The sequence below is a fragment of the Rhinopithecus bieti genome, unplaced genomic scaffold (genome assembly GCF_001698545.2).
Source record: "Rhinopithecus bieti isolate Rb0 unplaced genomic scaffold, ASM169854v2 scaffold_17826, whole genome shotgun sequence".
Taxonomy (NCBI): domain Eukaryota; kingdom Metazoa; phylum Chordata; class Mammalia; order Primates; family Cercopithecidae; genus Rhinopithecus; species Rhinopithecus bieti.
In genome coordinates this window covers 1,371,538-1,377,843 of record NW_016809016.1, presented here as the reverse complement: position 1 = coordinate 1,377,843, position 6,306 = coordinate 1,371,538, and the positions used below count along the sequence as shown (strand labels likewise).

The 6,306-nt window shown below is 45.9% G+C and overlaps 1 protein-coding gene across 2 annotated transcripts in view; it reads right to left on the bottom strand.

Moving 5' to 3' along the window:
- CDYL2 (chromodomain Y like 2) overlaps positions 1 to 6,306 on the bottom strand; it is a 150,855-nt gene that overhangs the window by 106,784 nt on the left and 37,765 nt on the right. The window contains exon 1 of one of the 2 annotated variants that reach the window (XM_017888222.1): positions 1,470 to 1,474. The exons of the other annotated variant lie outside the window; for it this stretch is intronic. The gene's annotated coding sequence lies outside the window, so the exon portion shown is untranslated. Of the gene's footprint in view, positions 1 to 1,469; positions 1,475 to 6,306 lie in introns of those variants that run through there. 2 annotated transcript variants of the gene reach the window in all.

Below are 6,306 nucleotides of genomic sequence, written 5' to 3'. Positions count from 1 at the left end.
AAAAAAAATAAATAAATAAAATAAAATATTTTTTAAATTAATTCAATTCCTGTATTTAAAATGACCAACCGTAACATATCATGGGGAAAATGAGCACATTCCAAAAAACAACCAAAAAAACACTGAATTGCAAATGTTAACTTTCATGAGAAATACTGGAAAACTACAAGAAGATAAACCACAAAATTCTACTGAGATATTTTAAAGGGTTGAAATGAGTGGAGCTGTATGCACAATGTTTCTGGATGGGGGAATTCTTCATACATTAAAGCTGTTGGTTTGCAACAAACTGATCGATAAATGTAATGCAGTTGCAATCAAAGTCCCAATGAGTTCATTTTCAGAACTTTACAAAATGGTTCTCAAGTACCTCCAGGAGAATTACACAAAAACAGCCAAGAGATTTTTTAAAAAGAAAAATAATGAGAAGGTACTTCCACAATAACATACTAAAATAGAATATAAAGCCGCTATCCTTGTATAGCATTAGGACAGGAAAAATCAATCAACTGAGCAAGAAAGCAAGCCTGAAAACATCCCTGTGTATACTAGGAGATAAAATCTGATACAAAGTAGCATCAAGTATCAGTGCCAAATAGCAGAATTATTGCATAATTGGGGCAATTACACAGAAATGTGGAGTGCAAAACAAACCCCCATTTCACAATAGAGGAATCAGAGTTTGGGTTGATTTTGAGAATTCCAAGAGGTTCCAAAAGTCAGAAGGCCTAAACACACACACACACACACACACACACACACACACAAACAAAACTATAAAACCTCACAAGAAGACAAGACAGAGGTAGACAGCCATCTCATTTTTCGTTGAAAGATATCCCATGTTCAAAATAATATTTTGCTCAGAAAAGCAAATGTATCTGCACATATATCCCATTTTTAGAAGAAATACAAAAGTGCATAAAATAGAAAAAAATTAACTGGCACAAACTAAAATCGTAAAAATAATCAAGAAATATATAAAGATCTCAGAAATACCATTAGGAAAAGCAGACAGGGCTGGACACAGGGGCTCACGTCTATAATCCAGCACTCTGGGAAACCAAGGCAGGAGGACTATTTGAGGCCAGGAGTTTGAGACCAGCCTGGGCAACATAGTGACACCCCATCTCTACAAAAAAATTAAAAATTAGCTGGGTGTGGTGGCTCACGCCTGTACTCCCAGCTACTCGGGAGGCTGAGGCTAGAAGATCGCTTGAGCCCAGGAAGGCAAGGCTGCAGTGGGCTATGATCACACCACTGCATTCCAGCCTGGGTGACAGAGTAAGACCTTGTGGACAGGTAAGGCCACAATTTATCAGGAAGCTAGCCTGGCCTACTGGAGGATGAGTAGACACAAAATGCCACAGCCAACAGCCAGCACTGCACACCAGAAACGTGTGTGAGGCCATCTTGGACTTTCCCTCCCAGCTGCATGAGTGAGCCCAGATGAAATCAACAGCACTCACCCACAGAAGCCTAAGAAATAATCAGTTTTTATTGCTTTAAGCCACTAAGTCCATAACTGATATATCTTGATGTAAAAGTTTATTAGAGTATTAGCTCAGTCATGTGGAATATATATACACACACGAACCTAGGAAAAAAGATAAGGAAATGTTAACAAAAATAGGAAACGCCATTAACAGAATTATCTCAACCATGTAGAATATGCATATACACCCACACCTGGGCAAAAAGAGAGGCGGGGATGTTAACAAGAATGTTATCTCCAGGGAGCAGGATTAGTGTTAACTATCTTCTTTATATTCTTTTGTATTTACAAAGTTTCCTTTTATCAACAGATAAATATATGTGAATAGCACTATATTTTAAATATTGATTTACCTCCCCAACTAGACTGTGGCCTCCTTGATGCAGAGGCTCTGTCTTTCTTTTGACTGTGAACCCCACAGCTTGTCAGAGGTACAGTCAATGCTAGATGAATGAATGAACCCGGAAAGCCTCAGGCTTATCCCCAGATTCAGGATTGGACTAGAACTGCCAACCTCCTCATTGCTCCCTGGACTTCCTCTAATGTGCACTAGACCAAACCTGGTGCCCATTTGAGTTGATGACCACCCAGCCACTCTGCCCTTACAGCAGGTATCCCCATCACCCTGTGCTGGTTCAGGCCACAGGGCCTCCCTGTGGGGTGCTCTAGGGACCGTTCTGGTTACCATGCATCATACTCTGGCTCAAGGAGAGGGACAAAGTGACCCAGCCCCTCCCAGAACCGCACCTGCTGGTCAGGGTCTTCTCCACAGCTATTCCTGGGTACAGGCTCCTCTGAGTCCTGCCGGCTACCAGGACCTCTACAGAAGGGTCCTGCCCTCTTGACCTCTGATTCCAGACCACACCTGGCCTTGCCTGCTCTTGGATGACAAGCCTCACCTGCGGAGCCACGTTAGCCTCAAACTTTGCACCCAGGTAAGCAGAGCAGCCCCCTCCCTTCTCTCACCCAGCTGCGTGGGGTGGGTGCGCCCATCACCACACTGCATACTCAATTCCAAAGTACACAAAGGGCAACAACTGAGTTACAGGATAGCAGTAGTGTGCATGTTGCTGGAAGATTGGGAGGTGAAGGTGACCAGTAAAAACTTCAATACCTGAGTAGAGCAAAATGTCTGTTTGTCCTAGGAGGTCAGTGAGGTATATCAGACGGTGCTCTCCGAAAGCTCATTAACCATCTCCTTCTTGCCTTTCTCACCCTTCCCTCATCCAAGCCAGACACTGCTAATCAACACAACACCCACCCCTAATCAGCCCAGATCAACCAAAAATGCATAGCACAGAATTTACCCAGAGGCACTTGGCAAATTGATATTCTTCTTCTTCTTTTCAATATAACACTCCAGGCAGCCATAGTTACTCTCTCAGAACCAAGACCAAAGATAGAACTTGATCATTCATTCAACAAATACTTATCAAGTGCTCATCACATGCCAGGCACTGCAGGAGACACCAGAGGTGTCATGGTGAATAAAAACAAATGCGGCCCTCATGCCCACGAAGCACACAGTCCAGGGGGAGAGCCAGCTTCTAATACATAATGTCACCAACCAACATGAATGGCAAACTGAGATAAGTGCTCTAGATAAAAGGAACGACACTCGCCCTGGTGTGTTCAAGGTAGCCAACCTGGTCTTGGCAGTCAGGGAAGGCTTCTCGGAGGAACTGACATTCAGAATAGAAGGAAGAGCTGCCACTGACTGGAACAGGCCATGCAGGGGGAGCTCAGGGAGAAGGGAGTTCCAGTTAGAGGGAATAGAATGTGCAAATGCTCTGAACCAAGGAGGAGTGTGGTCAGCGGTCAGCATGAGGAACAGAGAAAGACCACGTGCCTGAAGCCAAGAGGGACTGGGGCACGTTGAGAGGTGAGAGTAAGAGGGAGGAAGAAAGCAGACTCTGCTGGGTCTCTATGGCAAGTTAAGAACCCTGATCTCATCCTGATCCTAAGTGCAAATAAGCCACCCAGGGGTATGGCAGGTGGAGAAGTTGGCCAAGGCAGGGGCTCCCTGGTCCAGGCTTGACATGCTTATGGTCCAGCTAGGAGCTAGACCTCACTAGGTGAGTTCCTCGCGGGAGATGCTCTGTTTGACATCCCAACAGCTCACCAGTGCTTCATCTACACTGACTTCAGGAAATGCTTTATTGCTCAGCCATCCCTCTGAGACGCAGGGTCCAGATCCAAATGCCTACCAGGGCAGAAGGGAGCACCAAACATCCGGGACCAGAGGTGGCATCAGTTTCCTCTAGCAGGATGGCTGCTAACACCTCCTTTCAGCATGGTTCTGCCTTTGCAGTCTTCCACAGGTAAGACCGTCCCTCAGGGCCAGGTGGCTGGGAAAGCAGGCAGGGAGATTCCTGTCTTCACTCTGGCCAAAGGCCACTTTTGAAGAACTATGAGCAGATGCTAGAGTCCTAATGTCATCCAGATGCAAACTTACTGACCCCAAGAACTCCTCCACCTGCCAAGGCCTCTGCAAGAACCCACTGCTTCCTTCTAGGGAGCCCATCTGCTTTCAGGAATGTTCTAGAAGCTTTAGCCCAGCTGTAGAAGGCACAGTGAGGGAACACAGGCAGGTCCCCTGGCAGAATCTGTTCTTCCTATTCCAACAAAGATCTGTTTGCAGGCCTTTGTGCTATTATGAGTATTTTCCACATTTCTTTCAGTAGAACTGGCATTATTATAATTCAACGGTCAGCAAACGTTTTTGTGAAGACCCAGATGGTAAATATTGCAGGCTTTGAAGGCCACACGGTCTCTGTTGCAACTACTCAACTCTGCCCTTGTCATGCAAACACAGCCACAGACAATACATAAACAAATGTGGCTGTATTCCAATAAAACTTTATTTATAAAAACAAATGGTGGGCCAGATTTGGCCCATGGCCATGGTTTGCCAACCTCCATATTATAATTTCTCCATTCCATAGTTTATCCCTCTTTCATCCATAAACATCATAAAATCTTTCTTCAAGTTATCCCATTTATTTACTAGGGGAGAAAAGCATATATTGAGCATCTACCATATGCTGGACACTCCAAGGCAGTAGAGGGGTGTAATCTGAACATCATAGACGTGGTCCATGTTCTCATGGAACTTAGGATCCAGTGTGGAAGACTAATGGAAAAGTGTTCATTCTTCTCAACTCTGCATCTTTCTCTCAAAATAACACCTAATCCCCAGCCACCAAGTGACTACATGCCAACATCAAAAGCTACTAAAAATTCTGCAAAACATTTTAAGAAGCATAAATCAATTACACCCATTAGCTGCCCCTTGGCTGCAGGCAGTAACCTCTCAAGAACTTCAAAAGGCTTGTGAAAAATGAGTTGCCCTCCACCCTCACACAAAAATGTGAGCTCAAAAACAGGCGGGCAACGCTGGACCCATCCACTCAATGCTGGCGGTGAAGGGCTCAAGCTCGGGAACAAGATAAACCTGAGCTTCAATCTAGGCCTCCACCCTATAAAACTGTGATCAAACTATTTTTGCCTCTTTGAGCCCCACTTCTCCCATCAGAAGACTGGGAATCATGATCACATTGTTGCGTGTTGCAGGGATCAAATAAGTTGATGTTTGGAAGGAATTCACGACTGAGGCTGGCTTCTGGTAAACAATTATCACTGAGTTACCACCAAGCCACTAGGGGCAGCACCAGGGGAAACCATCCCCTCCTGCTGCACAAAAGTGATCAGCAAGGGTGCCAGAAATGCTCCACAAGTGTATAGGAAATGCCGAGACGAATGAGGTTGAGTCCAGGGACCACCGGGAACATGGAAGACAAAGAGGAAGAAACACAGGAAGGAGAGGCAGGTTTGGGGCTGCTGCCTCCCAGTCTACAAGGCGAGTGCACAATGGAAAATATTCATCACGGGAAGGCACGAGAGAGGCTGGTCTTATTCATGAGAACAGGGGTAGATGTTGGAAGACCTGGCCCTTCAGTTACACGGCCAAGTGACTCAGGTCATTCACACCTACAGACTTGTCTGCCTGGCCATAAAATAAAAGTCTTGAATGGAAGCAGACATTTTCCAACCATGTTCTGGGAAGCCCTACAGATTGATGACGACATCACAGGAAGTTGCCTCAGAGCATGGGGGTGCAGTGAACATCCCATGTCCAACTCCCTGCACCCAGAGCCTGACCCCTAGGATTGGGTATAGCCATTATGGTTCTGCCTGGTATTGCATTTCATGGTAAAAAAAGAAAATTTTTAGACAATAAAAATAAGTGACAGCTGGGCACACTGGCTTACACCAGTAATCTCAGCACTTTGGGAGGCCACGATGATAGGACTGTTTGAGGCTAGGAGTTCAAGACCAGTCTGGGCAACACAGAGAGAACCCCATCTTGACAAACAAAAAAAAAAATCAGCATAACTCAGCCTGGGGCTGGCGTATGTCTGTCCTATACTTGGGAGGCTAATGCAGGAGGATCACTTGAACCTAGGAAATCAAAGCTCCAGTAAGCTATGATCATACCCTGCACTCCAGCCTAGGTGACAGAGAGAGATCTTGTCTCAAAAAAAGGAAAAGAAGGCCGGGTGCGGTCGCTCAAGCCTGTAATCCCAGCACTTTGGGAGGCCGAGACGGGCGGATCACGAGGTCAGGAGATCGAGAACATCCTGGCTAACACAGTGAAACCCCGTCTCTACTAAAAAATACAAAAAACTAGCCGGGCGAGGTGGCGGGCGCCTGTAGTCCCAGCTACTCGGGAGGCTGAGGCAGGAGAATGGCGTAAACCCGGGAGGCGGAGCTTGCAGTGAGCTGAGATCCGGCCACTGCACTCCAGCCTG